Source organism: Rhinolophus hipposideros (assembly GCF_964194185.1).
Source record: "Rhinolophus hipposideros genome assembly, chromosome: 4".
Taxonomy (NCBI): Eukaryota; Metazoa; Chordata; class Mammalia; order Chiroptera; family Rhinolophidae; genus Rhinolophus; species Rhinolophus hipposideros.
In genome coordinates, this window is record NC_138050.1 from 37,522,755 (window position 1) to 37,546,780 (window position 24,026).

General features: G+C 39.2%; 1 protein-coding gene and 1 pseudogene across 4 annotated transcripts in view; one reads left to right on the plus strand and one right to left on the minus strand.

Annotated features, from left to right (window-relative positions):
* The window catches only part of DLC1 (DLC1 Rho GTPase activating protein), a 388,497-nt gene that overhangs the window by 151,699 nt on the left and 212,772 nt on the right, over positions 1-24,026 (plus strand). The gene's annotated exons all lie outside the window — the stretch shown is intronic.
* LOC308496584 (bridging integrator 2-like) lies at positions 5,056-6,770 on the minus strand (annotated as a pseudogene). Its single transcript has one exon. The product of its transcript is annotated as a bridging integrator 2-like (transcript).

The following is a 24,026-nucleotide window of genomic DNA, read 5'->3' on the forward strand; positions in this document are numbered from 1 at the left end:
CTGGTTAATATACAATTAGTCTTAGAATTTGTTCTTTATACACCTAGGCCAAGGCTTCATCGGCTCAGATCGCTGAGCAAAAAGAACCTACAGACTGGAATTGCCACCTAAGAAAAGACCACATTTTCTCCTCTCCATCACTATTTTCCACATACAAAGCAAACAAAGCATCTTTTTAACAAGATAACCATTGTTCACAAGGCCTCAGTTTGGTAGTTGAGAGAGGGACTTGTTTTCATATTGCAGTAAAAATCATTTTTGTTCAAAATCATGCTTCCGGATTAGGGTCAACTCAGAAGTAAGTGCCACCTGTGTTATCTTCTGTTGTTTATAAATGCTTTCAGCTAAGACTAAGGCATGTGTGTACTGTGTTTCCCCGAAAATAAGACCTAACCAGAAAATAAGCCCCAGCATGATTTTTCAGGATGACATCCCCTGAACATAAGACCCCATGCATCTTTTGGAGCAAAAATTAATATAAGACCCTGTCTTATTTTCGGGGAAACACGGTACTTGCCAGGACCTACACTGTGGGTGCCAGTGCGTTGCCCTTACTGGGTGTTCTGTAAGACCCTGTGTGGGGACAGAGCCCCAGAGAGCAGTTTCCAGGCTCTCGGCCTCTCGGTGGAAGGGTGTTGGCTCAGGAAGTAGATGGCTGTAAGCTGTGGCTAGTTGGCCATCAGCTGTAACCCTTGAGCCATTGGCCACTAATACAACTGCCACAGCTGTGCTGGGGAGTAGAGTCGAGGGGAGTCGAGGAGAGTCACCGGTCGGTTGGCAGAAAATCAGACAGCAGGTCACACGTCGTGTGGATCCAGCCTCCAGTGAGAATATAGTGGTATGACTCCCCTACCTATGGCTCCGTGGGTGTTCCTTTTTGGCCTCACCATATCCTGCGTTCTTATATAGGGAGCGGGAGCTGAGACCCCGCAGGCTGCCCAGCATGACAAATGGCGCAACAATTTGTGTATCACACAGGGTCCCCCGCGTGATACCCTGTGTTACCGTAGGACCAAGCATCACATTGATGGAGAGGAAACAGCAATAGAAAAACGAAGGTGGCCAATCTGGTAATGACAAAATAATAAAAATTAAATTAAAAGGTTGAGCTTATTTACAAACCATCAATCCATATAATTTCCCCGCAAAACCAGTATGAGAGCCTGTTTACTAGGAAGCTGGTATAACAGAAGCCAGCAAACCACTGAAACCTCTGTGAGCAGAGGAACCAGACACAGAGCGTGTCATAAATGAATGAGTGAGCTTTCCTCCTGTAGGCTCAGGTATCCATGAGGCTCATTTAAGCCTTTTGGGACATAGTCTTCACTTCATCTTTTTTTCATTTTCATATCTACTCTTTATATTTATTTCAACCTAATTTCAAGTGTATGAACATTTTTCAGAGAGGAAACACTACTATGAGGCGGACTTGTTTTCATGCTCACGACACTCTACTAGTGAGAAAAGTCATTTGAATAGTTGTTTTCAGCCATTGTGCCACAGAGAGTTTGGAGAAAAGTTAAACAAATAAACAAAACAATAACAAAAAGATGCATAGTGAGAAAAGACTGATGTATGTAATCCTAATCTCTGACTAGACAGTCAGCTCATACCTTCCCCCCAAGTGTTATCACACCTGGGATGTAGGACCTGGAAATATGAAGTAGAAGCATCGGACCACATAATAGGAAGATCCCAGGTTAGCAAAAAAGACCTGGAGAAAGGTAGCTGGTGACTGGTTTGGATGTGTTGGTCTCCACACTATTACCTGTAATTAATATTGTCTCATAGCTCACAGAATAGTCAACATCCTACTAAAGGAGGGTGGCATGGAAAAAGAGGCACACACCCAACACCTATTTAATAAGGTAGACAGTTGTGTACGGTCAAAAGTTCACAAGTATTGAGATAAATATCTAATAATCAATTTAAAAACATATGTGTACGTAGTCCGCTAAAACTCCACCTCAGCCAGATTTTGCCAGGTGTTTTTTAGTATCAGATGAGTCTATCAGCCAAACGCAAAAATCAGTCTTGATTTTAAACACTGGATCATAGAGCAATGTGTTTTTTCTATTCTACTACAAACAAAGTCTGAGCAGTGTATGTGGACTTCACACACCTGTGTATACATCAGTCAATAAACATTACTTACAGAGTGAAAGATATTACACTGGCATAAGGGAGGACAAAAAGAAAGTGAACATATTCATAGCCCCTGTCCTTAGGAATCTTCAAGTTCAATTGGAGAAATAAGACATGGCATTATAAATATATAAGAAGAATATGTAAAGAGATTTTTAAATAATCATACATGTCAGATAAATGATACTTTAGTAGTGATAACATTTCCTAATCATACAACAAAACGAGAGATTAGGAAAATACCCAAAAGTCAGGCCACCTCCAAAATCAGTAGAATTTCTTTCCTTTAGGTCTCTTAAACTATAGTTTTGATGGGAAAAACCTGGATATAAATAGCGCTGACTATACATAGGTTGACGTGATAATATTAAACCAGTCTGGGGATGAGTAGGATTCCATTTATCCCACAGGCTGGAGCCAACAACAGGAATGTGTTTCTCTAGGACACAACTCGAGCCTTGAGAAGCCCTTCTAGCCAATCCAAGGATATATACCGAGACTGGCCTGTTATGTATGTCTTGACATGAAAAGAAATGAGAAGCTCTGTGAGACTGGTAGATAGTCACAACTCCAGAAAACAATGCTTGTTTGAGGATATTCTGGGAAGAAAAGGGAAAGGAAAAGGTGCTTGCTTGCTTGTCTCCTCATTTAGGCTGTGATGAGCCACTCAAAAGCAGGAAACTGATTCTTCATCTTTTCCCCAGGGCTGTGTTGTCTCTCACATAATGTTTGTTTAAAACTAAATTGAATCAACGTCTGGGTCAGTGATGCAGTAAATAAGTGTCTGCTTCCTCCCCTCCCACTCACTCTTCAACTCACTCCAATCCGACTTCCCATGGCCCCCAGGTTTCCACATCTACCCTTGCTGATTTTTTCAGCGACTTCCTTCATGTCCATGTTGCTAAATCAAATGATGGCGTTTTCATTCTCGTCTTACTTGATCTCGGCATCACCCCCTTCTCCAGACTGCCCTTTTCATTTCAAAAACGTCTCTTCTTTCAACTTCTGTGACATCTTGCATTTCAGGTTTTTCTCTTTCTTCTCTCACTGGTCCCGGTCAGTTTGCTCAGCTGGCTCCTTCTCCACTTGACCCTTAAATTCTGGCATCTAGTCCCAGGCCCACTCCTGTCCAATGTCACATTTACACTATGAGGCCTCATCTCTCCAGCTTTAAGCCCCGCCAAATTTACATATCAGTGCCAACCTCTTTTCTGACCTCTACACTCCTATACTTTAAAGGTCTCAGAGTTGTCTCTACGTAAGCTTGTCAGAAACTGACTTAAGCTCTGTACACCCAGTGTACTCCGCCTGCGGGCTCCCTATCTCCAGTGCCTCCAGTCGTCCATCTACTCAGCTTCCTATGACAGGAGCGGAGCTTCTTCTCCGGCAGCTGCCTCCCCCACTCTCCCACAATCAACCCAGCACCACGTATCTGGCGCTTACTCTCCCTCCGAAATGTAAGTTAGGTCTGACCACGTCTCCCCATCTTCATCACTAGACTGCAGCCTAAGCAGCTGTCATTTCTATTTCCTGAACCATGATCTCTTACCTGTTAACACTCTGTGGCCCTCTTCTCTCTGATGGGTTCTCCTCAGAGCAGTCACGGTGATCTTTGAAAACTGGAAATCAGACCACATCACCCATCTACTTAAAACCCATTCTCAGTGCTTAACATAAACTCCAAGGTCTTGAATAATCCAGTTGCCACTGAATTCTGTAGCATCATCTCATGCCATCCTTTTCCATCACTCACTAGACGCCAGCCAGAGCTTCTGTTTTCAGAACTGGAAGCAAACTAGTGTTCTCCTAGCTCAGCAGTTCGAAATATGATCCCAGAGCAGCAGCAGTGGCATCACCTGGGAACTTAAAGAAAATATAAATTCGCTAGCCTTACCCACGATCTACTGACCTACTGAATCTGAAAACTCTGGGAGTCGGACCCAGCAGATGGTTCTGATGTGCACTCCAGTTTGAGAAACACTGACCTAGCTAGTCTGAGAAAGAAATGCCTGGAAGTCCCAGTTTTTCCTTTTTTTATCACTTAGACTTAACTGATTTGTCAGGCTCTTTGGGTGGACGTGGTGGAGGAAAGATATTGGAGGCCAGGGGTGCTTGTCCAACTTAATCAGTTGGTTCCTGTAGGAGTAGAGAAAGCATTAGGTGGCTTTTGAGTTGTGGCTGGCAAGATATATACCCAATTATGTGTACTTTTTTGGTGAGCCCTTCGCTATTCTACTATACCACGTCTGGACACTTAAGTAGAGGTTAGCTGATACAGAACCGTGGTCTAAGTGCAAGTAAGACTTTCTTCAGTAAAAAGCTGAATTCTCTTACTATCAAACATAACCTCTCAGTTTCTTGAATCATTAGTGAAATTTGCATGTGAATATCTTTTGTTTCCATGCATAGAATAATACTTTAGTTAACAATCCAAAAATATATGTTCTTTTGGTTTTAAGTCTTACAAAATGAGTGGTAAATCAAAGATTTTTTTTCTATTCTCTGATTATGTGTGGTTGTGTGTGTGTCTGTCTATAGATGCTTTGGGTGTTGTTTTTTTAAATAGTCATTTTAGCCCCACTTTAATTAATATATAAAATCTTACTTTTCTAACAATGCTAAAACCTAAATTAAATGTTTCTGAGGCTAACAATTTCTTCCCCCAAGCCTGCCCTCCTCCCTCCCCATGAGTCTGCTCTTCAGCCTCCATGAATGCTAGGTCTTCAGAGACCAACAGCATCCACATTGTTTGAGAATCTAGAAATGAATGTTGGATCTAAGTCCCTCCACCCTCTAGCTGAGGAGTTAATCTGGAGGTGTGGGGGGGTGGGGGGTGTCTTGGCAGTTCCTCTTCAGAGTTGTGCACTTTGAACTGTAGATTACTCTTCTTGAGGCCCAGGTGTTGTGATGTTACTCTCTTCTGAAACCACAGAGACATGAAGCTGGAGACCTTGGCTCCATTTTTATAAATGGTATATCTATAATCCTGCCTGAGAGAATGTATAACTTACGATGCATCTCAGGGGAGTCAGCCAAGATAAGCTTATAGTTCTCTTCCTTGTCTTCCATCTTCCTTGCCTTGCCAGACTCTAAAAAAACCTGAGGGATCATCGAGGTAGGGGAAGTACAAAGTTCTTCTGGCTTCAGATTGTTGGTGTTTTCCTTTTCTCTGGCCTCAGGAATTCTTACTGGCATTTCTGGTGGCTGTGGATCAAAAGAGATCTCTGAGGAGATCCTAGAACTTGGAGTCCTACCCCAAAGGAGACTCTGGGGCTGGGGGGTGAACCTTGCTCTGAGGCTGTAGTGCTGGGGACTCTGTTCCCTGAGGAGGTCCTGGGGCTAGGAGTGACTCTGGGTGGAGAAGGCCTATGAGGAGGTGCTGAGATCCTCTGGAGAGAGGTTCTCTTCTTTGGTTATTCAGGCCCTTCATTGGAAGTGTGGGTTTGTAAAACTACTTCTGTAAGAGATGGAGGCTGCTCTGAAGGGATCAACATTCTGCCTGGTGATGGAGCTGAGCAGCAAGGGGGACCTTCTTCCTGGGACTCGCCACCCTCAATGGTAGGAGAGGACCGTGCTGGGGTGGGACCATTGCAGGCTGGCAGAGGCTCTTCCTCCTCAGAGGAGTTTGCTTCTGTCTCTTCCTCCTCTATTTCTGTGGGTTTTTTTTTATGTTTCTTTGTTTAATTTAAAGGGCTCTTCTTTAATCTCACAGTTTTCTCCCTGGGCTAGATCAGATGCCAGCTCTTCTTCACTTGCTGAGATGGAGTCCGTCTCACTCTTCAGGGCAAGTGCAGAGGGACTGGTGGGTGAGGTTAGAGGGCTGGAGACTGTACATGTTCAAACTGGGGAAGACATGACTAAAGAGAGTCTGCTGCTACTTGACAGTCCCTTCCCCACAAAGACTTTGCTGGAATGTTGCTTCTCCAAATTGCTCATCTCTTCATAGAGATTGTGGTTCAGTTTGCCCACCTCCCTGTAGAAGACATCCTTCAAGTTGAAAGTATTTTTGGTAGATGGTCACATAACAGCCAATATGACTATTATAAAGAACCGGCAGTACCTCTGGTAGTTCCTGGTTCAGATCTTCAAACACGACCTAGGCTTTGTTGAACCCTTCCTCTCCCTTGGCAGTCTTGGCCTCATCTTTCTTCTTGGCATTCTGTACCACCGCTAGGTGGTGTCGGGCACTGCCATAGTCCATCAGTTTCCGAGCCCACTTGGTAATTCTTTCTTTAATCTCGCCAAACTGGGCTACATAGTTTTCCATGGTCCTCAAAGCTTGGTCAGCTAGTTTCTCTTCATAGTCTTTCCAGAGGAGACCATTATTTCCTACATGACATGTCACTCTTCATGACCGTAGCACTCTCTGCTGTAGATCTGCAGGGTTCCTGACACTTTCTTTGAACTTTCATGCATCACTTTGCACTAGCAGGTCCTTGTCTAGCTTGAGGCCTTCTGTCTGATGATGGTAGTTGTTGGCACTCTGTTCAAACCATTCATCTTTCACAATTGGTTTTCACAATTTCCCCCAACTTCTGCAGTACCTTCTTCTGGGCTCTGCTAAACCTTTTCTGCACCTGCTTGGCAAAGAGGCTGACAGTGCCACCCGCCTTGCCTTCAGCCATCCTGCCGGCTCTCCGGGGGCAGCGTGCCCTGGCCGGGTGCCTGTGGTTTTCTGGAGGCCCCTGAGGAGCCGAATGTCTTTCTCTCGCTCTTATATCTCAAGTTCACTTAGACTAGGAATTGTACTTCATAATTTTTCGTATGCTCCTTATTGCCTTGCAATACTGTCTTTAGTATATATTGACTGAGTGGTTGATTGAGCCACCTTCTTACTTTAATTTGCAATGAATATAAACCACTGCATATTTTAAAATGTGATGCAAGAAGACAATCTTTTCCCATAGCATCCACTATTCCCAGAGAATAGTCAGTTCTGACTTTCCTCCGTGAGACTGTCAAAACTTCTTTCTCTATGAATTCTTGAATCTCTGTAGGATTTTCCAAAGAGTTCCAGCCATTGTTTGTCTTCAAGTGGACTTCAAAAGTCCAATTATTTACTGAGAATTGTTTACAGACATCCTGCTTCATTTATATCTCTACCTTATGATCACACCTCAGAAACCACCCACTCATCAGCCTCCTTTTATATAGTAGAGTAACATTAATGGCTTTCTGAGGTTTTTTCTGTGTATGTACAAAATTATTGTCCCAGAACATGTTTAAGTGTTTGAGAAGTATTGCAGAAGTATTGTGCAATTTAGTGTGACTGTTGGAAGCAAGAAAAAGTTTTTTCTATGTATCACATTATCCCTTCTTGCCATACGTGAAATAATCCAACAGTCTCCTCAAGGGACTGGCTCTCGTCTGAAAGCCAAAAGCTCATTAGCCTCACTCCTACTTTCTTTTAGGGCTTTCAGAGCTCTAAACCAGGGGTGTCCAAACTGCGGCCCGCGGGCCAACTGCGGCCCATGATCCATTGTTAATTGGCCCGCAGGAAATTCCAAAAATATATTTCGTTTACTTAAACAAACCAGGTGAGGCAATACGTACTTCACCTCAAGTGAGTGGCCTGGCTGTTTGTGTATTTTACCGCATATGGCCCTTGGTGAAAAACGTTGAAAAAAGTTTGGACACCCCTGCTCTAAGCAAGTACCCACGAATGACCAGTTTCTGAGATTTCTCTTTTCTTAGTGGTTTTTCCAGTTGTTTTATAAAATAATGACCATAAGTTACAGAATTTTTTTTTAAAATGCTGTTATGATCCTCATTCCCTGTGCCTTTGCTATGTCTGTTTTCTACATAGTTCATTCACATACGCCTGTATAATTTCAAGAAACTGAAAACATTTTTGAGCATTTAGTGTTAAAACAACTCAGTCACTTGGGGTATCTCATGGTAAATAATCTTTATACAGCATCACTAAAGTACTGCCAAAAGACTATTTGATACCCTAATTGTTGCCTAAAATATATACTAAATGTAAATATATAATATGTGTGTAGCATATAAAATACACAAACATAACATCTTTGAGATTTATCCAGGAAAACCCCATTGTAATTGCATTTTGGTTGGTTTAAAAAAAATTCCAAATTCTCAAGTTAAGTCAAGACTCTGTAACAACTTGACATGTGATTAAGATTCTAAGCTAAATATATATATATTATATATATGTGTGTGTATATATATGTATATATATATATATATGTGTGTGTGTATATATATGTATATATATATATATATTTTAAATATATATATGTATATTCCATTTTTCATTTCATAAGTAAAAGAACATGGTTTGGATTTGACTTGGAAGCTAAGGGCTTATTCAGGTTAACACAGAAGGAAAAGAAAAATAAAGCTATGTCCTACTGTTAAAATTAGAGCTTATTTTAAAGTCACTTTTAAGAAATTCCCTAGAGACGTGTCTACTGTATGTTCCTCAATAATCTGAGCTACTAAGAATCTTCAGTTTGCTTCCTACGGGGCTTCTGCAGCGTCCTCTTGTTAGCGTATTTGAGAGAGAACAACAATTTTTAAAATATGCCTAGATCTCTCTCTGACGTAAGACTAAAAAGAAAATCCAGTCTGAATTATCAGACCCAGCGTTCACTGTTCTCAAGTAACAGACTTGTCCCTACTGTGTTCAGTGGCACCTCCAGACAGGTTCTAATTAAGCCACAAAAATGAATGCATTAAGATACATTAGTAGTCTCACATAACTCATAAGTCAGCCTGCGGGATTGATTGACACTAATACCACAGTAGGGTATCTTTCTGTATTTTCAAAGTCTCTAAAATACGTTTATAATCAGATAAATAATCAGAAAAATATTTATTTTCAAAGGAAATAACCACCAACTAGTGAAAGGCTTACTTTATGATTCATAGGATTACTGTTAGGATTAAGCAAGATAGATATAAATCCTGAATAACAACAAAGGATTCATTTTGCTGCATTACCTTATCTCTATGTATATGTCAATATGGCATGAAGACCATATGCCTGACTATATATGCTCACATCACCTTTTGTTGGAAAGTCTAAGTTCCTTAAGGGTAGAAATAAATTTTTACTATGTTATATATAGTTCTTATTTTGACTTAAAATGTACAGAGGAGCTCAATAAATATAAATTAATAAATGGTGACCATCAACCCAAGCAGAATTCTTAACTGATGAAAGTGAGTAATAAAGAATAAAGACCAGCTTTCGGCGGGTTTCCATTAGGTCTGCCACAAAAGAAAATGCTATTTAACTGTAACAGGGGAAATTTGTGTTCTTTATGTTAGGGGTAAATTAATGTCTTTGAACAGGAAATAGTCTTTCAAAGGAGCTCTTAAAAAGCCTAGTTCCCTAGGAAGTAAGATGAATTTTAGTTTAGTGACAGTTTTGCAGATGTGTACAAAACATAGTCTTAAGTTCCCCATTTAAACATATAGGTAAATGTATTAGTTATTTATTGCTACATAAAAAAATTACCCCCAAATTTAGCAAGTTAAAATAACAATGGACATTTATAAACTCTATGGATCAGAAATTCAGGAACAGCTTAATTGGGCGGTTCTAGCTTAGCATCTCTCATGAGGTTTCTGACATAATTTCTGAAGACGTGACTAGGACTGCAGGACCTGCTTCCTGTAGAGCTCATTCACATGGCTGTTGCCCTATGACCACATAGGGCAACAGGAGTGTCTTCATGACATGGGAGCTAGTTATCCCAGTGGAAGCTGTCCCAAAGAGAGAGCAAGGAGGAAGCTGTGATGCCTTTTATGACACACTGTCAGAAGTCACATATGTCACTTCAGCCATACTCTATTTGGGAGGGGAAGAAGGTTCTACCATTTAAAGAGAGGAGTGTCAAAGCATTTGTGGACATATATTAAAACCATTACATTAAACTCTCTGGGTAATGTCATCTCTATGTAGTAAAGAAACGCTACTTTCTAAAACTCATATGGTTTCAGTTTAGCTAAGTTTTTCTGTCAGACACTTCCAAGGGAAACTCAGACATTTCAGCACAAATGAAGAATTATTTAAGATTTGGAATTTTAAAGATAAGCTAAAATCTATAACAAAGAAAGCTGTGATCTAAAGTGCTTAACCTTTTTAAGACTACTGGACTAGATCTGAGGTTTCTAGATAGCCAGCTTAAATTCTTTGGGGTTTAATTATATGTCAGAATGTCAGACCTATATGAAATCTAAGGTAACAGTCTACATTCAAGTTAACAGTTTGCATACAACAAAAAAAGTTTTAGAGGGAGGACAAGCAGATAAAAATAATAAAGTGCTTGTACTTTAGGTAGGACAAAAAGTTTCTAAACATCTAACTAGAACAGTCAAGATTACATTGCTTGTTTATTTTATCAACAAACATGTGGTTGTCTTTCAAAGCCAAAATGATCACTAGCAGTGGGTACCAGTTAAAATAACCAATACCTAATATCTTAACTGTTTTTAATTAACTAATTAAGCATTTAATAAAAGCAATCTTGATGTTTTTCTATTAGAAATTTTGCTCATTAGAAAGGAAAATTTACTATAGTTCTTTAAAAAGGTACATGTTCAAAACTCCAATGTAAATAATTCATTTGAATAAAAATATTTTTCAGGCCTACTTTAATAAATCTTTAATTTTCTAGTACTCTATATTCCCAGAGTGGTGAATATGTGGAAAAATACCATTTTGTAACCGAAATTTTTGACCCAAATACTAAAGAAAAGAGTTGTGGACATTAAAAACAGGCTTACCAGAGAATGTAGCACATTTATTGAATTTCTGTAAAAGACAGTTAAAATAGGTCACCTCTTTCATTTGAGCCATGTGGATTTGCTATGAGTCATTGTAAGGAGAGCCTGCAAATAACAACCACGTTTAAATGTCTGTTTCTTTCGTATTAAAAAAAAGATAGATAGATGATAGATAGATGATAGATAGATAGATAAATGGTAGATAGATAATTTCAGAAAATCATCCAGTTTTCCTGAGAACTGGATGAATTATCCTCCTGACTCAGGACTCATATATGTTAACTTCCTATTAAAAAAGAAAAAAAGGTAGTGGTTAATTGGAAAGGGCCTCATTACAGAGGGAACATCCTTTTTGTTCCTAAAATGTACTTAACTGCTTAGGTATGTCACTTTGGAATCACTTTATAATCTCCAATTCCTTTATTGACTATGTCCCTGTTTAGCATATAGATTAATAAGTCAAAACATGTGTTATTCTTTCCTGGTCCGATATTTTGCATTTTAAGTAATTAGGATGATATCAGTTTGTGGCTTGGGGATTTTACTATATTGTAATCCTTAAAAGGAGAAAATAAACATTGTTTTCATTTTTTTTTCAATCATGCTACCAAATATTTTCTTTTGTTAATTACAGAAAGTACATCGTTGGTTAATGTGACACCCAATACAAAGATTTAGTTACCCCAAGAGGAGCCCAAATCTTCTCTTGAATACAGATTAGCTCTCTGACTTTTGTTTCTCAATCCACCCTTTCCATTCTCAAATTCTGCCTGCCTTTGTAAACACAGGCCTTTATAAGGTCCTGATTCAAACGTCTCCCCTTTCTTCTATACTGTCTCCCCCTTTGCCCCCTCCTAGTGTCTTTAATTCAGGCCTTCCCAACTGTGTTTTCCCCATGCGAACCCAGATAGATGTGAGTGCTAGCTCTTCAATGATATTGGTCAAAAGAGTGCTGAATATGGGCATTTCATACGTGTCGTTTCTCCTAGAACTCTAAATATCACCTTCTATCCCCCTCTCTTATCTTCTACCCAGTCTTTAATAAACATTTGTTAAATATATATGTTTTAAAACATGTAGTTAATGACTAATAATAAAATCAAAATTTTATCTAACTTCTAAAGTTAGTTATATGTACATTTCAGTTAACCATGCTAGGTGTATAAAGTCTTTACTTGTATGGCTAATGCGCAAAAACATATTTTTATTAAGAAAGTTTTTAAGAGACGAAAAAAAATGGCGGCGTGAGGTGAGCCTCTGTAACGCTCCCCTGAAATTTACAACGAATCGGACAACAATAACTCCACAAAGGACTCCTTGCACAGCAGACAGGCAAGACGAAGAGGCCGACTACTGAATTCACCTCCAGGTGGGTGAATCGCACGAGCGGGGGAGGAGGGAGAGGAGAAGTGCGGAGACGGAGCCGCGCGGGCACAGGACACAGACCTAGCTCAGTGCTCGGAGCCCGCTGCTCCCGGAACTACCGCCGCTGCGGGAGAGGAAAAGACTCGGACTGCTAGGGCTCCGCAGGGCTGAGGGGACAGCATACAAAACCGCTGAACCCAACGCTCGCTCACGGCAGACCTCGGAGCAAAGATTGAGGGAAGAGGGCTGAAATCGGTGGTTTAAGCCCTCACTGCCGAGCGGAGAACGGAAGCCCTAGGCACGGAGACTAGCCGCCCCCTCCCTACCCTCCCAGAGCTCGCCCCGCCCCCACCTGCTCGGTGCTAGAAGCGATAAAGTAGCAGTGTCGGATCAAAGGACAGAATATTTGCTGCTCTGAGAACTGTGGACCGCAGACACAGATTCGCAGCTCAACTAGTTCCGGCAAAGGGGAGGGAGCTGTGGAAGCAGGACTGGCTGTGGTGGTGGTCGCCGCCATTGCTCTGGGCCACCTCTCACAACTCACCCCGCCCCTGGCCCCACCTATCTGGGCGGATCCCTGCAGGAGTAAACAGAACTGCTGAAACAAACGGGCTCTGAATCTGGTGCAGAAAGAGCTTTGGAACTCCAAAAGCTCTTCGCATACCTATCAACCTGTTGCAGAAGACACTCCTGTAGATGTCTAGGAAGAGAAATAGTAAATCAGTGATTGCCATGAATAACCAAGGCAACAAGATAGCTCAGAAAGAAAGTGAAAAGTCTCCAGAAAAGGAACTTAGAGATATGGACCTTTGTGATTTAAATGACAGAGAATTCAAGATCGCAATTCTGAAAAAACTGAACGAGATGCAAGAAAACACAGAAAGGCAGTTTAATGAACTCAGAAACACAATCAAAGAACACCATGAGCATTTTACAAAAGAAATTGAAATCTTGAAAAAGAACCAAATAGAATTTCTGGAGATTAAGAACTCAATAGAAGAAATTAACAATAAAATATCCAGCTTAGGTAGTAGAGTTGACCAGATGGAGGAAAGAATCAGTGACATCGAAGATAGAAACCTGGAATTTACACAGAGGGAAGAAGAAAGAGACTTGAGACTTAAAAGAAATGAAAGAACTCTACAAGAACTTTCTGACTCCATCAGAAAGAGCAATATAAGAATAATGGGCATACCAGAAGGAGAAGAAAGAGGGAAGGGAACAGAGAATATATTCAAACAAATCGTTGATGAGAACTTCCCAAACTTGTGGACAGAACTGGATCCTCGAATCCAAGAAGCAAATAGAACACCTAATTACCTCAATCCCAACAGGCCTTCACCAAGGCACATTGTATTGAAGCTGTCTAAAATCAATGACAAAGAAAGAATCCTCAAGGCAGCCAGGGAAAAGAAGACGGTAACTTACAAAGGAAAGCCCATTAGATTATCTTCAGATTTTTCAGCAGAAACTCTACAAGCTAGGAGGGAATGGAACCAAATATTCAAACTATTGAAAGAGAGAAATCATGAGCCAAGAATAATATATCCAGCAAAGATCTCCTTTAGATATGAAGGAGGAATAAAGATCTTTCCAGACATCCAGAAGCTGAGGGAATTTTCTAATACACGACCTGCACTACAAGAAATACTAAAGGAGGCTATTAGACCACCATCAACAGGGACAACTTGTGGCAACCGAAACATAAAAAGGGGGAGCGTAAAGGCCTGAACTGGAATATGGGAATAGAGAAAGTAAGCGTACTGAAGAAACTGGAATACTCTAAATATCAAACTTTCTTTTACATAAACTCAAGGGTAACCACTCAAAAAACATCCAAATCTGAAATATATACTGTAATAAAAGAAGAAACAGAGGGAAACATCATAGAATACTACCACACAGAAATAACAGACAACAACAAAAAGGCAAAGAAACAATGGAGACACAGCCTTACCAGAAAACTAAAGACAGAATGACAGGAAATCCTCACATATCAATAATCACCCTGAATGTAAATGGACTGAACTCACCAATAAAGAGACACAGAGTAGCAGATTGGATCAAAAAACTAAACCCAACCATATGCTGCCTACAAGAGACACATCTCAGCTACAAGGACAAGCATAGACTCAAAGTGAAAGGGTGGAAATTGACACTTCAAGCAAATGGTACCCAGAAAAAATCAGGTGTAGCCATAATGATTTCCGATGAAACAGACTTCAGGGTGAAAAAGATAACAAGAGACAAAGATGGACACTTCATAATGGTAAAGGGGACTATACAACAAGAAGACATAACAGTCATCAATATTTATGCCCCCAATAAGGGAGCACCGAAATATACCAAGCAACTACTAACAGAACTAAAGGGAGAAATTGACCAAAACACAATTATACTAGGGGACTTAAATACATCATTGACAGCTATGGATAGATCATCCAAACAGAAGATAAATAACGAAATCGCAGCCCTAAATGACACATTAGATGAATTGGACATAATTGACATATATAGAGCACTTCATCCTAAAACATCAGACTATACATTCTTTTCTAGTGTACATGGAACATTCTCAAGGATAGACCATATATTGGGACACAAAATCAGCCTCAGCAAATTTAAGAAGATTGAAATCATACCAAGCATATTCTCTGATCACAAAGCTTTGAAATTGGATATCAACTGCAAAAAGAAAGCAGGAAAAAACACAAATACATGGAGATTAAACAACATACTTTTAAAGAACGACTGGGTCAAAGAAGAAATTAGAGGAGAGCTCAAAAGATACATAGAAACAAATGACAATGAAAATACATCCTACCAAAATTTTTGGGATGCCGCGAAAGCAGTTTTAAGAGGGAAATTTATATCATTACAGGCCTATCTCAAGAAACAAGAAAAATCCCAAATAAATAACCTCATGTTACACCTTAAAAAACTAGAAAAAGAAGAACAAGCGAAACCCAAGGTCAGCAGAAGAAAGGAAATAACAAAAATCAGAGCAGAACTAAATGAAATAAAGAAAAAAAAGACAATAGAAAAAATTAATGTGACAAAAAGCTGGTTCTTTGAAAAGATTAACAAAATCGACAAACCCTTGGCTAGACTCACTAAGATAAAAAGAGAGAAGACACTAATTAACAAAATCAGAAATGAAAAAGGGGAAGTTATCACGGACACCACAGAAATACAAAGGATTATCCAAGAATACTATGAAGGACTATATGCCACCAAATTTAATAACTTAGAAGAAATGGACAAGTTCTTAGAAACATATAGCCTTCCAAGGCTGAATCATGAAGAACTGGAAAATCTTAACAGGCCGATCACCAGTAAGGAAATTGAATCAGTCATCAAAAACCTTCCCAAAATCAAAAGTCCTGGACCAGATGGCTTCACCAGTGAATTCTACCAAACCTTCAAAGAGGATCTAATACCAATCCTGCTCAAACTCTTCCAAAAAATTGAAGAAGAGTCAGTACTCCCTAACTCATTCTATGAGGCCAACATTACCCTGATACCAAAACCTGGTAAGGACAACACAAAAAAAGAAAACTACAGACCTATATCTCTGATGAATACAGATGCTAAAATCCTAAACAAAATTCTAGCAAATCGAATACAACAATGCATTAAAAAGATTATTCATCACGACCAAGTGGGGTTCATCCCCGGGGCACAAGGATGGTTCAACATTCGCAAATCCATCAATGTGATACATCACATAAACAAAATAAAGGACAAAAATCATATGATTCTATCAATTGATGCAGAAAAAGCATTTGATAAGATACAACATCCATTTATGATTAAAACACTTACTAAAATTGGTATGGAAGGAAAATACCTCAACATAATAAAGGCCATATACGACAAGCCCTCAGCTAACCTCATAATTAATGGTGAAAAGCTGAAGCCCTTTGCTCTACGTTCAGGAACACGACAAGGTTGTCCCCTATCACCTCTGCTTTTCAACATAGTGTTGGAAGTCCTCGCCAGAGCTATCAGGCAAGAGAAAGAAATAAAAGGCATCCAAATTGGGAATGAAGAAGTTAAATTGTCACTCTTTGCAGATGACATGATGCTATACATAGAAAACCCTAAAGACTCCACCAAAAAGCTATTAGAAACAATCAATGAATATAGTAAAGTTGCTGGCTACAAAATCAATGTACAAAAGTCCATTGCTTTCCTATATACCAACAATGAAATCTCAGAAAAAGAGATAGAGAAAACAATTCCTTTTGCAATTGCAGCAAAAAGAATAATATACCTAGGAATAAACTTAACCAAAGATGTGAAGGATTTATATGCTGAAAACTATAAGACATTTTTGAAAGAAATTGAAGAAGACACAAAGAAATGGAAAGACATTCCGTGCTCATGGATTGGAAGAATCAACATAGTTAAAATGGCCATATTACCCAAAGCCATATACAGATTTAATGCAATCCCCATTAAAATCCCAATGGCATTTTTTAAAGAAACAGAACAAAAAATCATCAGATTTGTTTGGAACCACAAAAGACCCCGAATAGCCAAAGCAATATTAAAAAAAAAGAACAATACTGGAGGTATCACACTCCCTGATTTTTCCTTGTACTACAGGGCTACAATAATCAAAACAGCTTGGTATTGGCGGAAAAACAGACACATAGACCAATGGAATAGAATTGAGAACCCAGAAATAAAACCACATAAATATGGACAGATAATTTTTGACAAAGAAGCTAAAAACATACAATGGAGGAAAGACAGCCTCTTCAATAAATGGTGTTGGCAGAATTGGATAGCTACATGCAAAAGAATGAAACTGGACTGCTATCTGTCACCATGTACCAAAATTAATTCAAAATGGATCAAAGACTTAAGCATAAGACCTGACACAATAAACTGCATTGAAGAAAACATAGGTACTAAACTTATGGACCTTGGGTTCAAAGAGCATTTTATGAATTTGACTCCAAAGGCAATGGAAGTAAAAACTAAAATAAACAAATGGGATTATATGAAACTGAAAAGCTTCTGCACAGCAAAAGAAACTATTGACAAAATAATGAGGCAACCAACTGAATGGGAGAAGATTTTCGCAAACAGTTCCTCTGATAAGGGGCTAATATCCAAAATATACAAGGAACTCATGAAACTCAACAACAAAAAAACAAACAACCCAATTGAAAAATGGACAGAGGACCTGAAGAGACATTTCTCCAAAGAGGACATACAAATGGCAAATAGACATATGAAAAAATGCTCAACATCGCTAATCATCAGAGAAATGCAAATGAAAACCACAATGAGATATCACCTCACCCCAGTCAGAATGGCTTTCATCAACAAAACAAATAGTAACAAGTGTTGGAGAGGCTGTGGAGAAAAAGGAACTCTCATACACTGTTGGTGGGAATGCAGACTGGTGCAGCCGCTATGGAAGGCAGTGTGGAGGTTCCTCAAGAAATTACGAATAGAATTACCATATGACCCAGCAATCGCTCTCCTGGGTATCTACCCCAAAAATATAAAAGCATTTCTCTATAGAGACACGTGTACGCCAATGTTCATTGCAGCTTTGTTTACGGTGGCCAAGACATGGAAACAACCGAAATGTCCTTCGATAGATGAATGGATAAAGAAGTTGTGGTACATATACACAATGGAATACTATTCGGCGTTAAGGAAAGATGATATAGGAACATTTGTGACAACATGGATGGATCTCGAGAGAATAATGCTAAGTGAAACAAGTCAGACAGAAAAAGCAGAGAACCCTATGATTTCACTGATATGTGGTATATAAACCAAAAAGAACAAGACAAACAAATGAGAAACAAAAACTCATAGACACAGACAATAATTTAGTGGTTACCAGAGGGTAAGGGGGTGGGGGGTGGGTGATGAGGGTAAAGGGGATCAAATATATGGTGATGGAAGGAGAACTGACTCTGGGTGGTGAACACACAATGGGATTTATAGACGATGTAATACAGAATTGTACACCTGAAATCTATGTAAATTTACTAACAATTGTCACCCCAATAAAATTTAAAAAAAAAAAAAAAAAAAGAAAGTTTTTATTTTTAAATAATTTTAGATTTACAGAAAATCTGTTAAGATAATACAGAGTTCCCATATAACCCTGATCCAGCTTTTCCCGACTTTTTTAAAAGATTTTTATTACAAATATAGCTAACATACAATATTAGTTTCAGGTGTACACCCAAAAACATATAATGAGTTTTCTATAGAAAATTAGTAGTGAAGCAATTCAATCTGTACACTAATGGTTCCATACTTAATAGTTAATTATCCTTCCAGATAATGTTTACAAACAAAAATGTGGCTAATAGTTAATGTTATTACTTAATCTTTTTTATATTCAATGATTCTAATCTTTTCGCTATTAACATAAATTGAAACTGTATCAGTGCTACAAATTTCATCTGGCAGAAAGCTCAGAATTCACTAACCCATTTTGAAATGCTATTTGCCAGGACTAAGAAAGACTTCAAAGATACATCAGCGGTTCTTACGGTTTTTCACTTATTATAATCTATAACTTACATAAGCCTCACACAAAGAGGGGAGCAGGAAGAGAAGCAGAATTTTCATGCTCGTCAGTCATAGGAGAAAGAAAGGAAGAGTATACCAATCAAGTCTCCAGTAGGAAATAGAAGGAACACTTGAGACAGGATTATATGAGGAAGGAATAGTTACAAAGGGACTATTTACAAAGGTGTGAGGTAGGAGAAACACAAGGGCTCATGCAGCAATGGGGGTGAGGGAGGGAGGATTGTTGCTTAGTCACAGTTGAGCTATGATACTCCAAAGCCCCAAAGAGAAAGAAGCAGTTACCAGAACCTAAAGGAGAAGGGTCTGCAAAATCAGCTCCTTTGAGAAGAGTAATGACCTTGGATGAAAGGACACAACCAGTTCAAGGCAACATCCCCAGGTAGGATCCAGGAAAATAAACACTACTTCCCCCTTTAAAGGAGGTCTAGAACCAATTTCCAATGTGGGAGAGGGTTCCCCCCACACCATCCAGCGATTCTCCAGAAACCAGTTGTGTGTCTTACAGTTCAACTCAATTCTTGACACTGGCTACCTGGAGATGGCATCAGATCCCACATGTTCAGAGCTCAGTCCTACAAGACTGCCCCCCACCCACCCCCACTTCAGATGCTAATTGAAAGTCCAGCTGTCAACTGTGCTTCAGAAGGACCAGCTGTAGATTAAATGACCCACCTCCTTGGATGCAATTAATTTACTAGAATGTCTCACAGAACTGAAAAACATTTTACTTACTAAATAACTGGTTTACTATAAAAGAATATAACTCAGTAACAGCTAGATGAAAGAGATGCATCAGGCAAAGTTTGGGGAAAGGGCACAGTCTTCCCATAACTTCTCCAAGCTTGTCACTCTCATCAACTTAACATGGGATCACCAATCCAAAAGTTCCTGAACCCCTTCCTTCTGGGTTTTTATGGAGGCTTTACTACATAAGCAGATTGATTAAATCAATGGCCCCTGGCAACTGACTCAACCTCCAGACCCTCTCCTCTCCCCAGAGGTGGGGGTGGGGGGTGTGGGGAAGGAGGGGACTGAAAGTTCCAATCCTCTAATCACATGGTTGGTTCCACTGGCAACCAGCCCCATGCTTAGGTGCTTTCCAAAAGTCACATCATTAACACAACAAAAGACACCTTTATCACTCTCATCACTTAGGAAACTCCAAAAGTTTTAGGAGCTCTGTGCCAGGAAGGAGAACAAATATATATGTCTTATAAATCACAGTATCACACCCTTATGTCTCCTAATGGGGCTCCCTATAGGCCCAACCTACCTGGAAGCCGGGGGCATGGGATGCTGTGGACAGAATTACATAACAAGTGTAGCTTTTTGTACTAAATGATAAATTATGAAACCACTGTAGCAGAAACGCCCCTACTACTTTATATATTCTATGACAGAAGTGTTCGACCTTTGTTCCCCCACATATTTCAATATGCATATTTCACATACACCTAACTCCCTTTTCCCTCATACATCACCAAACTCTGTATCCTACAGCCTTCAGCAAGCACCAGAGCAAGATTGGTACACCAGTGACCAGTAGGGCAGTAGTGTCAAACACTTTCGTCACAACCAGAAATCAGGAGTGAGCTGTCCCTAGCCACTTGTGTCTAAGTGCACTTGGTTAAACCAGTGAGCAACCTGCCTGCTGTTCTTGACAGAGAGGTGTTTTTTAGATTACATCTGGAAAGGGTCAAGGAAAGAGGCGGTTTATCACTGGTCGTCTTTCAGACGTAATCATATATTAAAGTGAGAACTGTTCTCACTTTCATGCACCTCACACACTACTAGACAAGATTATAGGAGCCAGAAAGATAAACCCACTCTGATTTACACTAATACAACTATTCATAATTTTATGTCATCAAAAAGTTCCAAAACTAAGCATATTTTTACCATACAATCTAGTAATTGCGTTCTTTGGTATTTACCCAAAGGAGTTGAAAACTTATGTTCACATAAAAAAACTGCACCCATGTTTGTAGTAGCTTTTTTCATAATTCAATTGCTAAAACGTGGGAGCAACTAAGATGCCCTTCAGTATTAATACATACATAAACTACTACATTCAGACAATAGAATTTTGTTTAGTGCTATGAAGAAATGAGCTATCAAGCCATTAAATGGCATGGAGGAAGCTTAAATGCATATCACTAAGTGAAAAAAGCCAATCTGCAAAGGCTACATACTGTATGATTCCAACAATATGACATTCTAGGTAAGGCAAAACCATGAGGACAGTAAAACCATCAGTGGTCTTCAGGGTTTGGTGGAGGAAGGGATAAATAGTCAGAGTACAGAGGATTTTTAGAGCAATGAAACAATTCTGTATGATGCTGTAATGGTAGACACCTGTCGTTATACATTTGTCCAAACCCATAGAACATACAACACCAGGAGTAAACCTTAATGTAAACTGTGGACTCTGAGTGATAATGATGTCTCAGTGGAGGTTTATCAATTATAACAAATGTACCACTCTGGTGGGGCTGTCGATAATTGTACAGGCTATACTTGGGAGGTGGGATACAGGGGTTGGAAATCTCTATACCTTCTGCTCAATTTTGTTGTGAGCCTGATATAAAAAATAAAGTCAATTAAAAACTGAAGAAAAAAAAAAGATGAACATTCTGAATAGAAGAAACAAAACACTAAACTGACCGAGAGGCCTATGTAAAAACCAGGATTATCCCAGGCAAACCAGGCCATGTGGCATCCCTTCCCATCCAGGTCAGACTTCCTGTACAGAGAACAGAATAGAAAGGAAATCTGGAGGAGCAAATGGAAACTGACCAGCAGAGAAGGAAATTCAAGTCCCTGGGGCAGGACAAGAAATTGAGTTGTGCTCCGTGACCTTGTGATTTAGGGAGACAGGGCCTCAAATATTTATCACTCCAACAAGAGCAGGCAATGGAAAGTCCCGAACATCAAGTTCATCTCTAAATGAACCTGTCTTTGTTACACAGTAAACGTCTCTTGCGTGGTGTGGATTGATTCAGGTGTCTACCTCAGAAATGGTAACAGACATCTCTTCTGCCTCTGTATCCATCCTCAAAGAGCAGAACACTTATAAATGTGCATACAGTGTTCACAATGTTCATACAATTTACAGCTTCAAAACAATTAAACATTTGGTTATTAGGTGATTAGTATCCTCCTTTCAAAAGCCCTTGTAATTTGTTTTTTAATCAGTTTCTATTTGTCCTCTGCCACTGCCAACTTCTTCCTTAGTTCCCAATCCCCTACATATAGTGGGCTCTTTCCTCTTTCAGGTCTGAAGTGATAAGCTTCATTAGCACTGCAGAATATCCCCAAACTTTGACTTTGAGATATAGTAAAATCTGTATTTTTAACTGAGTCTGGTGTCAGGGTGTAAATAAGGCATTGTGGTTTACAGCACACGTAAGATACATATTTCAAATTAAATTTGTCAGTGAGTACCACTACAATGAATATCTTCCTATAACAAAAGTACTTCTGGGCCCCAGCCAAGACCCCACTTACATGAAGTAGTATTTGATAAGAGGACATTCCAATTCAGTGAACAAGGTTATACCGTAATTTGTCATAAAGAGTTTTATGTATATCATTAAGTAGTTTTAATCCGTATTCATTTTGCAGTTCTGACTTATGGTACATGCTTTGAGTTTCTACCAGAACCCTAGTTCAGCCAAAGGTTTTTAAGTTGGAAGTTATGAAACTGTGAGAATATTAGTCAATTTTTGGTAATAGAGATGAACATACAGGTCTTGAATTATTAAGATGAATCTAAGCTTATGTTTGAATATAATTGGTAGTAATTAACCTGCTCAAGGTGAGTGTGAGTGAAATGCTTTATCTCTCAGCCTTCTAAGAAACTAAGTGAAAATATACAAAACAAATAAATTCATATACTTTGTATGTGTATATATGTATTTTTGAGGGCCGACAAGTTTGCGAACTTAATTATCTGACCTCATATATAAATATATATGTAAAATGATCAATATGGTTGGATAAAAGTATAGATCAAATATAAAATAAATAAATAATAAAATAATCATTAATAAAGTGTAAAGTAAATATAAATTCTGAATCATGTATGACATTGATTTTAGTTCAGGGAAATTCAATGAATGATAAATCTCATTAAGAGCTCTGTAAGAGGTAGCCCCAGGTATCCCCTACAGTTCAGAGGTCACAAAAATGCAGAAGATAAATTTTCTACATCTTCTGGTACAGGGATCACTTCCACATACGTGCTCAGGCTCTACTGTTCCAGATGCACAAACCGAGAGCCTGTTCCTCTGTGTAAGGACCAAAGAAGAATAGTGTCTCTTTTTTAAACCTAAGGGGAGAGAGAGAGAATAGACCCACCTAGTAACAGTCGGCAACAGGCTTCAAATTAAAGGTGAAGGCTGAGTATGATATCCTCCAAACTAGGCTTTGTAAGACTTCAAGGAAATAACTAACAAACAAAAAGAAATGTGGGGGTTTTTTTAAATAACAGAAAACAATTACAAACAGTTCAAAATAAATAAAGGAGGAATGAACATGAGGAAACAAGTAAATCTGACAGAAGGAAGAGAAGGAGGCAGAGACAGACAACCTATGCTTCTTTGCATTATTTTGGAATAAAATAGGTAGTTACTTTTTTATGTCACAATAATAAATCCAACAACTGGAATAAATTAATCTTAAGGAACTCTGGGACAAGTACTGTGTTAATCTCCTTTGGAGCAGCATTTCATTTAGTCTTCACAAATAGCCCTGAGACGCAGGTGTTATCTCTACCCTTTTTATACAGATGAGGAAACTGAGCTCAGAGAGTTCTAGAAACTTGCCAAAAGTCGCAGAACTAATTAGCGGCAATAAGGAGCCTAGTACTCTTTCATATCTACATCTGATTTTCTGCTTCAGTCTTCAGCCTTGAATTCACAATTAGATTACTTATTTTTACAGCATATCTTTTCATGCCACCACAGCACTTTGTAAAGATTGTGCATGTAGTGAATACTTAACATGTGTTTGCTGAGGATCTCAGAGCATGTTACTAAGAGCTGAGCATTCCAGGAAGGAGGAGCATCCTTAAAGCCTGTAAGGAAAACAGTGGTATAGTAATAAACTGTAGCAGGGACACTGCCTTTGTAACGCACATCAGATACACTGAGAAAGAGAGTTGCACACCAGCAAAAAACTGTGAC